Raw genomic sequence first — 11135 nt, 5'->3', positions numbered from 1 at the left:
CTCTAAGAGCCAGAGTGGCTGGGTTCAGCCCTGCCCGGGGGCGATGGGGCATGGCCCTGTTGGGGGGGCTTGTGGGATGGAGACCCAGGTTAGGGCAGGATGGGAGAGCAGGGCAGTGGGAGGCTGAGGGTTACCAGCCCCAGCTCTGAGCTCCCCGGAGGCCCTTCCTGCTGCTGCCCTTGTCCCCGGCTCTGGCCTGCTCTTTTCCCTAGAGATCTCTCTCACACGGGAGTGTCCAGGGGCGGGTTCCCCAGGCAGCCCCCCCTCTCCCTAGTGGCTCTAGTGGGGGTGCCCAGCAGGAGCTGGAGGGGGGGAATTTCTGGTTCTAGCCACAAGAATCTGGGATTGGTTTGGGAAGAGCCAGAGGGGTTGGGGGGTGGGAGTCCAGTTCCTTCCCAGTATTTGGAAGAGGTTGCAGAGCTGATGCTGGGGATGCCTTAGCCACCCCTCTTTCCCCCCCCCCCCCCGACCTGTGGGTCACCTGAATCAGGACAGGTTGTGGTTGCAAAGTTGCTTGGCTGCAACATGAGCACCTGTGCTCTGCAAGGCCCACACCAGGGCTGCGCTGCCCCCTGCTGGGTGCCCCTCAGCTGAGCCCTGCTGCATTCGTTCCACCTCTGGCTCAGGGGTTACCTTTGGCTAGGGGCCTCTCGCCACCTAGTGGGCATCGAGCTGTAGCGACACCCCGGGGTGAGCTGGGCCTTTTTCAAGGCCTGTCTCACTTATTAAGATGTGAGATTCTTGATTGATTAGTTATTAATTACTGTTCATTAATGGAGTATTAATAGTAATTAGTGAGGTCTACTCCCCCCAGAAAGAAGAAAAAAGCCACGATCGCAATCTGCTCTACCGCCGCCGCTTCAGTCTTCGGTGGCAATTCGGTGGCTGGTCCTTCGCTCCGAGAGGGACTGGGTGACCCGCCGCCGAAGAGCCGGATGAGCCACCCCTCGCCGTTGGCCGCCCCAAGCACCTGCTTGCTGGGCTGGTGCCTGGAGCCGGCCCTGCCTACACCAGCAATGCAGGGCACTGGAGACAGTGTTGACACATGTGCGTGATATTGATGCGTGTGACTTAGGTGATGAACTGAAAGTCCTTTCAAGGTACATGTCAGCGGGATCAACTCCAAAGGCTGTTCTGGAATATCTGTGCACAAAGAAGATGACCAACCTCTTTCCAAATGCTTTTGTTGCTCTGCGCGTACGTCTAACGCTTTCTGTACCCGTTGCCAGTGGAGAACGCAGCTTCTCCAAGCTGAAGTTAATAAAAACACACCTACGCTCCACAATGACACAGGAGAGGCCGGTCGGCCTTGCAACCATCTCAATAGAGCAGAGGTGGGCAAACTATGGCCTGCAGGCCACATCCGGCCCGTGGGACCATCCTGCCCAGCCCCTGAGCTCCTGGCTGGGGATGCTGGCCCCCAGCCCCTGCCCCGCAGCCACACCACCGCGCGGGTGCGGGGTTGCACACTCCTGTTGAGCAGCGTGGCAGTGTGTCTGGCTCTGGCCGGGGGGCGCAGCTGCCAGACATGCTGCTTTGAGCGACATGGTAAGGGGGCCGTGCCGGGGGGTTGGATAAGGAGTGGAGGTTGGGGGTGGTGGTCAGGGGACGGGGAAGGGGGGTATTGGATAAGCGTGGGAGTCCCGGGGGCCTGTCAGGGCGGGGGTGTGGATAGGGGTCAGGGGATGGGGAACGAGGGGTTGAATAGGAGTGGGGTCCCGGGGGACCTGTCAGGGGGTGTGGATAGGGATCAGGGGGGCGGTCAGGGGACAGGGAGCAGGGGGGTTGGATGGGTCGGAGGTTCTGAGGGGGGCAGTCGGGGGCAGGAAGTGGGAGGGGGCGGATAGGGGGCGGGGGCCAGGCTGTTTGGGGAGGCCCAGCCTTCCCTACCCGGCCCTCCATACAGTTTTGCAACCCCAATGTGGCCCTCGGGTGGGCCAAGAAGTTTGCCCACCCCTGCACTAGAGCACGAGCTGGCCCAGACTGTGCCCTTCAGCAGGAAGCAGTTTGAATCTTTGCAACCAAGAAGGCTCGGAAAGCACCGCTGTGATTGTGCAAACAGATGAAAATGCCAGTGTTTACTGCGCAGACAAGCAATGTTACATTTGCTGTTCAGGCATTTGAAAGTTAAGTGTCACTTAACATTTTTGAGCAAGGCATTTTAAGTTGTTAGTTCTCCTTTTATTGGGGGAGGCAGCAGAGCAGGACCACGGGAGGAGTAGAACAGGAGGAAGGCAGAATTGAGACCTTTCAAAGTTTTGGCTCAAGCGAGGGGGCGTCATTTGAGCTCCCCGCCTCAGGTGCCAAAATGTTGTGGGCCGGCCCTGGCCTCAGCTGGAGCAATGTGTCCAGTTCTGGGCGCCACTTTTCAGGAAGGATGTGGACAAATTGGAGAGAGTCCAGAGAAGAGCGACAAAAATGATTAAAGGTCTAGAGAACATGACCTGTGAGGGAAGAATGAAAAAATTGGGGTTGTTTAGTATGGAGAAGAGAAGAGAAAACTGAGAGGGGACATGTAACAACCTTTTACCTATTTGAAAACTGTTCTCAAGGAGGAGGGAGAAGAATTGTTCTTAACCTCTGAGGAGAGGACAAGAAGCAATGGGCTTAAATTGCAGCAAGGGCGGTTTAGGTTGGACATTAGGAAAAACTTCCTGTCTGTCAGGGTGGTTAAGCACTGGACTAAATCGCCTAGGGAGGTTGTGGAATCTCCATCATTGGGGATTGTTAAGAGCAGGTTAGGCGGACACCTGCCAGGGATGGTTGAGATAATACTTAGCCCTGCCGTGAGGGCCGGGGACTGGACTAGATGACCTCGCGAGGTCCCTTCCAGTCCTAGGAGTCTATGATTGTCTATCCATGGGCAGGGAGCCAGCTGCATTTGCTGTGTAATGGGGCCCTCTAAGTGCGGGGGACGGTTCTACTTTCTTCAATGAGTCTGACCCCAGGGCATTTGTGAAGGGAGGCCCCACACCATGATGTGTGTTTGTGTGTGATTCCCACAAGGGGGGAGGGGCAGCTGTTGTTGTATGGGGGTCACAACCACTTACAGCCCCCGACGGGCTTCTGCTGAACGGGTGCGAGCGACTCAGGCTGGGGGTGCTGTCCCCTCGCAGCCAGCGTTGTGCTCACCCCAGCACAGTGCCGCAGGGAGTGGGGTGCTCTCCCCGATCAGTCAGGGCTGCCCCATGCCCTGTCACCCAGTGACTATAGCCAGCCCAGAACAGATCCCAGCCGGCAAGGGGGATGACCCCAGCATCTAAACCAAAGCCTCAGATCTGCCTGGGGAGTAGGGGGTCCAGAACCCCTGACCCTCAGCTCCAGCAGCTCCCAGCTCCCACCACTGCAGTGCCCGCACGGGTCCCCTCACTGACGGCCGCAGTAGGTCTGTTCTCCACTAGAAAGCAGCAGCCCTGTCCCCTGACACATGAAGGCCAGCGGTGATATCCACCCCCCTCTCTGGGTACCTTGAGCCCCCTTTGGGGGTATTTTGAGGGCTGAGCCATCCTGCCGAAATCTCTGTCTGGCCTTTCAAAGGACAGGTATGAGCCAAGGACGGCCCCGCCCCGTGATCTGTCCCCCATCACCTCCAGAGCAGGTACCAGATTCCCACAGAGGAAAGGGAAGGAGGGGGCAGGGCCCCAGGGCGTGGGGTGATGGCAGGAGCTGTGATGTGGGCTCCTGGGGGGGTGCAGAGGGGGGAGAGGCTGGGGTTGGCTGCCGAAGAGGGAGGAGATGTTCATATATGGAGAGCCTCAGCTGGAGAGAGAGAGAAAGAGAGAGAGAGAGAGAGAGAGATTTCACACCCTCTCTCTATCTGCAATACCACTTTCAGCCAGGAGGTGGTGCTCTAGGCATTGCTAATCTCTCCCACTAGCATCAAGCCTGCAGAGTAAACCGCCCCCCCCCGACCTCTCCCTGCCCCCCCCCCCGTCTAACCCGGCTTATTTGGTTTAACCAGTTCTTGCCACCTCAGGGACCCAGGGCTGGCAGGGCCTGTCCCTGCGGGGAGGGAGTCTCACAGCTACATGTGAGTGTTTGGGGGGGATGCGGCGGGGGGGGGGGGGGAGTTGAAGAGGCTGGCAGGGGCTCCTAGCCATACGGCACCAATCCAGGAGTGCAGCAGCCCAGTCTGGCTAATGCTGACTATGAAGAGGAATGTAAGGGAGGATCTCCGTTAGACACTAGCACTACAGGGGCTATGACACACAGTCAGGTAATGCTGAGCCCATCCAGCAGAGGGCCGTGAGGTGCACGCACAGAGTGGGGCATTGGGGTCAGCACTGACTGTGTGGGCCAAGCGCCCCCTACTGAGCCCCGACCTTGCTCCCTGCATCACAGTGCCCCCCTAGTGTTGCACTAGGGGGAGCGCTGCCTGCGTGGAGAGAGCGCCCCCTACTGGATCTCCATCACCAGTGTCTGGGTGGGGCAATTCCCCCCCCTCCCATGATGGCAGCTGGGTTGTTATCATCCCCTCCCACTATCACTGGCTCTGGCCCTGGCCTCAGTTCTGGGAAGCCTCCTATTTAAAACCCCTATTTATAGCCGCAGGCTGCGGGAAAGGGCCCGTCTCCGCTGTATTGAGTGGTCGGCGGGGGGTGCCCTGCTCCAAGTGAGGGCAGGCCGGGGGTAAGGAGCAAATCACCCCATCCTCCTCCAGGCACAGCTCCCCGCCCCCAGCTCCTAAACACGCCTGCCCAAATCCCCCTTCAGTCCACCACACAGCCCCACCCCCACTCACCCGGGTGCCCACCACCTGGCGGGGAGACAGCCCCAGCGGTGCAAGGTGGCAAGCAAACGGCGCTTTCCCCTCTGCTGCCAGTTCCCCCCCATACCCAGTGAGAGCGACCCCCTCTTGGCCCCCCGCCCCCCACTCTGGGCTGTCGGTACTTGTCCAGAGAGAGCACCCCCTGCTGGCCCTCCACCGTGTGCCCCCTAGTGAGAGCACTGACCCACCCTGATCACCCCGAGATGCAGCCCCAGGCTCTTGGCATCGCGCCCCCGCCCCCCCGGTGGCCCCGCGACGCAGCTTTGCATGCGATGTTAATGCAAAGGGCCGGCGAGGGGGGGGCCCTGCCTCTCGGAACAGACTCCACGGCCCAGAAACGCAGTAAACAAATCCAGCTCCCTGGGCCCTCTCCCGGGAGACAGGAAGGCCGGCCTGGGCTGACCCTCTCCCTGGATCCAAACAATCCAGCTCACCAGGGAAGTTCATCCCAGGCAGGACACACTCTGCAGCGCCACCCCCCCCCCCCCCCGCTCCCTCCAGAGCTGCTGGCTGGCCAGACTCTGTTGAGGCAGCTGGGCACAAGGCCCGACCCCCAGGCTGCTGGAGCGTTCAGCCAGCGGTGCCTGGTGTCATCACGAGGGGTCGCCCTGTGACGCGGCTGGCACAATTTGAACTCCCATTCCTACAGGGGGGTGGGGAAATGCCCCAGCTTATTCCCCTGTGCAGCGTCACTGTGCTCTGTTACCAGCTGCCGCGCCCCGCCCCAGAGGTGGCTGCATTTCAGCGCTGGGTGAGCCATCCCCGCGCAGCGGTGCGGTGCGGCTGGGAAACAACTGGCCTACCCTACCCCAGAGGTGGGTGCATTCCAGCAGGGCTGCGCAGGTAGCGTTTGGGCTCCCCGGGCCGCGAGATATGCCCCGGGGACAAGGCTGAAGTGCCCCCTCTGCTCCCGCCCGGCAGCCTCCCTCCAGGCCTGGCCGCCCGCCAGGCTGGGAAGTGACTGTTCCTGTTCAGAGCCAGCGAGTTACACAATGGGAAAAACAACCAGGAAATTAATATCCAGCTGCCCTGGGGCTGGGTGCAAGTACGCTGGGGACGGCGGCATATGGTGAACGCACGCACACCCCAGCGCGGGGGGGCACGCACACAGAACTGCAGGCAGACCTGTCCCCCCCACCCCCAATACCTGAGTCAGCAGGGAGCCGTGGAGACACAACCTCTGCCCCCAGCTCCAATCCCATTGCAGGACTTTCCCCCCTCTCCCCACACTGAGCCCCGAAGGGGGCTGCTGCCAGGGCGAGTCGGGGCTCCATTCTCGAGCCTCCGCCCTCTGCCGTTTGCAGGTTGGTTCCTTTCTCCCAGGACAAGCCCCGGCAGGATTCTGGTAGAGCAGGTGGCCAACCCAGCCATCTGCTGCACGTGGGAGTCAGGCCAGGAGCTGGTAAACTGGGGGGGGGGGGGGGGGGGGGTGTCATAACCCAGGGCCCTAAAGGCACAAGTCAGGTGAGTGATGGAACTGACGGTCACAACACCATTCAGCCCGTCCCTGCTCCAACCACTAGACCCCACTCCCCTCCCAGAGCTGGGGAGAGAACCCCGGAGTCCTGGCTTCCAGCCCTCCCTTCTCCAACCACTAGATCCCACTCCCCTCTCAGAGCTGGGGCTAGAACGCAGGAGTCCTGGCTCCCAGGGCCTCCCTGCTCCAACCACTAGACCCCACTCCCCTCCCAGAGCTGGGGAGAGAACCCAGGAGTCCTGATTCCCAACACCCCACCCCAACTCTAACCACTAAACTCCCCTCCCCTCCCAGAGCTGGGGAAAAGAACCCAGGAGTCCTGGCTCCCAGGGCCTCCCTGTTCCAACCACTAGACCCCACTCCCCTCCCAGAGCTGGGGCTAGAACCCAGGCAGCCTGACTCCTAGTTCAGTGCCTTCCTTGCAGGCCGTTGCCCCTGTGCCCCAGGTGGTATTTGGTATCGAGTCACCCTGGTCTATTAACGTGCCCCTTTCTGAGGGCCTGGGGTGCCCCTGGCCAGGATTGAGTGTGCGGGGCTGTGCCCTGCCGAGGGAATTGATCCAGCCGACGAGCCTGCTTTGTACCCATTCACTCACTCCTCAGATGGTAGCTTGAAAACGCCACAAACACATGGCAGCGCGTGGCTGGGGTGAGTGGACACTTCCCCAACCGCCGCACAGTGGGAGCTTCCCCCCTTCCCTTCTCTCCCAGCTGATGAGCCCCAAGCTAACAGCTGGACCTCGTTAAGGACAGCTGGAACCACAGGCCTCCCCCCCCCCCACAACAATCCTCTCTGTCCCCCAGCTGTTGGCTGGTGCAAAGCTCCCCCCCCCCACCCGCCTTCACTGCATCTGCCAGAATTGGGTCAGTCCCTGCGGCCGCTGTTTATCTTGGGCCGAGCGGGCGGTATCAGGACTCTTTCCACCCTGGAGATATCCCCAAGGGGGAACTCACGTCAATTGCATTGGTTTGGGGTCCAGAGTGCTGGTCCGTTTTACCCCCACCCCTGTCCAGGAGCCCATCCAGAGCTGGCTTCACCCCCATGGCTAGCCTGGGGGGAAGGGCGAGGGGGCAGGCCACCATTTTTCCTTAGCAAAGGCCACATTTCTAATACAGAAAAGAGCTCCTGGCTGTCGTTACTGGAGTGTTTCTGTTGTTACAGCGGGAGCCTTCGGGCATGGGGTGGGGGATCACTGCACATTGTCTTCCAAGTTCTTAGCGTGCGAGCAAGTGTTCTGTCCTTGAAGACATGCCGTGTGGTGGTGTTTGTTGACATGCTGTGTGTTCTTATGGGGTGGGGGTAGTGGCAAGCAGTGGAGGAGTTTGCTCCAAAGCCAAATTCTTTGTAAGTCAGTCAGGTCCGGTGCGGTGCTTCTTACCCTGCCAGTGGCTTCTCAATTGAAGTGGCTGGCAACATGGTGGCAGTAGTGGGATTAGAACCTATGTCTCCATAGCAGCTCTTAGCAACCATCTCCCCTCCTAATTGTGATACCCTCAGCCACCATCCCTCCTGCTCAGAAACCTGCTGGATCCCTGGGGAAGCCACAGCCATGGTTTGTGTGGTACAATGAGGTTGAGAGAGAGAGAGAGTGTGTGTGTGTTTGTACACACGCGCCCTCAGCAGCCAGACTGGCTCCCTCTTCCACAGGCATCCAGAGACACTAGAAGCCACAGTGTGGGATCACAGAATGGGCCATGCGGTCTAGCAGTTGGAGCGGGGAGGCCAGGAGTCAGGACTCCTGGGTTCTATCGCCAGCTCTGGGGTAAGGAGTGGGGAGTAGTGCTTAGAGCAAGAGACAGTCAAGACTCTTTGTTCAGTGCCCTGCTGCGTGACTTTGGTCAGGTCGTGGCCTCTCCCTGTACCTCAGTTTCCCCCGGGGTAAAAATGGCTCATTATCCCTTATCTCCCGGGCTGGTAGTGGGGCTTTGCTTGGTTACCCCATCTGCCCTGGGGCTCCGAAGGAGCAGACATGGCTCCCGCTATTGTTCCCCTGAGCCTAGCGCTGGGAGTCACACAGCCCCTGTTCTCACTGGGGTACAAAGGAGTCATTCATGGCAGCTTTGAAAGGAACTCGCAGCCCTCCCCTGAGAGGCTGTTGTGAAACAGTGGGAGGCAGGAGACAGACAGGGGCCTGCCTGGATTCCCCCTGGGGATTTGTTTATTGGGCCTGCTGATACCAGTCCTGAATTCCTCAAAAGTCCAAAACACTTGATGAACTAGGCAGGGACTGCTTGGCCCAGCTCTGAGATGCAGCCAGCTCTGGGGTGAGGCCTGGCAGCTGGTTAACAGCCACACTGCCCAGAGTGTTCCCCTATGGAGCCACCATTCCTGTCCCACAGCACCTCCTAGCATCACACTAAGATCCCCCACCCCCTGAGCAGGGGCACTGTTGGCCTTTTTGGGTCTCCCATCCAAGAACAAACCATGTCTGTGTCTCCTTAGCTCACAGGGGCCTTGCTGGTGCCACATCCAGGGCCAGCTGGGCTGCAGTAGCTGCCTGTGGGCATGGCTTGGGCCTGATCCTCCCCTCTCCTGCGCCCAGCTGGTGAACTCAGCTCATCTAGGCCAGGCCCTCCTGCTGGCCCCCAGCCCCATCGGCCCAGCTGCCTCCCCTGCACGGCCGCTCCCCCATCGCAGCCCCACTCCCAGGGTCAAGGACCTGCGTGGAATGTCTCCCAGCGCCAGGCCTACCGCAGTGTCCAGAGCCACTCGGACAGGACGGGGCCAGGCGGAGCCTAGCGGGAGAACGAAGTCGTGTCTTTCCCTGGGGTTGGCACCGTCAGCCAGAGGGTGCTACTGGATCCCATCTCCCACCCCGCTGCTGTACAACAGCCCCACCAGTGCCTCTCCATCCCGAACCACAGCCCCCTGCTATCCTAGCTCTGGGATCCCCCCTCCATCCCACAGCCCTGCGGTGCCTCTCCATCCCGACTCACAGCTCCTACTACCTCAGCCCTGGGATCCCCCCCCAGCCCCACCAGTGTCCCTCAATCCCGACCCACAGCTCCTACTACCTCAGCCCTGGGATCCCCCCCCAGCCCCACCAGTGTCCCTCAATCCCAACCCACAGCCCCCTGCTATCCTAGCTCTGGCATATCCCCTGCATCCCACAGCCCTGCGGTGCCTCTCCATCCCGACCCACAGTCCCTACTACCTCAGCCCTGGGATCCCCCCCCCGCCCCACCAGTGTCCCTCAATCCCAACCCGCAGCCCCCTGCTATCCTAGCTCTGGGATCCCCCCTCCATCCCACAGCCCTGCGGTGCCTCTCCATCCTGACCCACAGCTCCTACTGCCTCAGCCCAGGGATCCCCCCCAGCTCTGCCAGTGTCCCTCAGTCCCGACCCACAGCTCCTACTACCTCAGCCCTGGGATCCCCCCCAGCCCCACCAGTGTCCCTCAATCCCAACCCGCAGCCCCCTGCTATCCTAGCTCTGGGATCCCCCCTCCATCCCACAGCCCTGCGGTGCCTCTCCATCCCGACTCACAGCTCCTACTACCTCAGCCCTGGGATTCCCCCCAGCCCCACCAGTGTCCCTCAATCCCGACCCACAGCCCCTACTACCTCAGCCCTGGGATCCCCCCCCAGCCCCACCAGTGTCCCTCAATCCCGACCCACAGCTCCTACTACCTCAGCCCTGGGATCCCCCCCCAGCCCCACCAGTGTTCCTCAATCCCAACCCACAGCCCCCTGCTATCCTAGCTCTGGGCTCCCCGCTCCACCCCACTGCCGTGCAGGTGCCTCTCAATCCCGACCAGCAGCCCGCCCCCCACTATCCTAGCCCCCTAGGTCCCCCCCCAAGCTTTGCCGGTGCCCCTCAATCCCAGCCCGCAGCCTCCTGCTAGCCCAGCTCTGGATCCGCCGATCAGCTGATTGTACGGTCGAAAGGAGAATAAAACAACAGCCCCTATTAGTTAACAGTGCCGGGGGGGGGGGGCAGGGATGGGATAGTTTCCCTCCCCCCATCCCAATCCCAGCGCACAAGGACGCGGCCCGAGGACGCAGCTGGAGGAAGCCTTATCAGCCGGGAGGAATGTGGGGAAGGATCTTGTGCCAGGACACAGCGGCCAGGTGGCTCCTGCGTGAGCTAGGAATTAGCCCCTGCGCCACCACCATTCAGCTCTGGGCTCACAGCCCCTCCGTCCCCCAACAATCCCCCCCCCGACAGCCCCCTCCTTCAACCTCCCTTCCCCCCCCAATTGCCTGCCTGAGTGCTGGAGGGCAGCCGCCGAGGCAGGGCTTGCAGAGAGGAGGAAAGCCCCTTGCCTGAAGCCCCCGGGACCGACCCATGCGCCCCACACCAGAGCCAGCCCCAGCCCAGAGCCAACCCAGTCGATTGTCTGTACCATTTATTACAAAAATACCATTCACATTATCAGGGCCAGCTGGGCATGGAGGGGGCGAGACGCACAGTCCAGCGCCCCCCCTCCCCCGGGGCGGGGCCCGGAAGCGTCTGAGAACGGGAGCCACTCGTGGCACAGATGAGCCCCCTTTGAGCCGTCCCTGTGGCCCCCACTCCTGCCCAGCAGCCTGTGGTTCATCCTTCATGTTCGACCACCGGCCGCTCTCCCCGCCCTCCTCATCCCCGTCCACCAATCACAGCCCTCCTCCCCGGCAGCGGGGCGGGGAGGGGCCATTTCATTGGAGGAGCAGGTAGCAGAGTCTGGGAAGGTGGCCAAAGCGTATCATGCACATCGTCATCATAATCCATCCGCGAGCTGAGAAATCCCAATGTGTGTGGGGGCGGTGAGGGAAGAGGTGGGACTTCCTGTAATGCCCATGTCAAAGGAAGGCGGGACTTCCTGCAGCGCTCCTGTGACGTCTGTGCCAAAGGCAGGTGGGACTTCCTGCAATGCCCTTGCCGGAGGAAGGTGGAACTTTCTGTGATGTC

Source organism: Mauremys mutica, chromosome 20 (assembly GCF_020497125.1).
Source record: "Mauremys mutica isolate MM-2020 ecotype Southern chromosome 20, ASM2049712v1, whole genome shotgun sequence".
NCBI classification, from domain to species: domain Eukaryota; kingdom Metazoa; phylum Chordata; order Testudines; family Geoemydidae; genus Mauremys; species Mauremys mutica.
Note: the sequence above shows the minus strand (reverse complement) of the source record.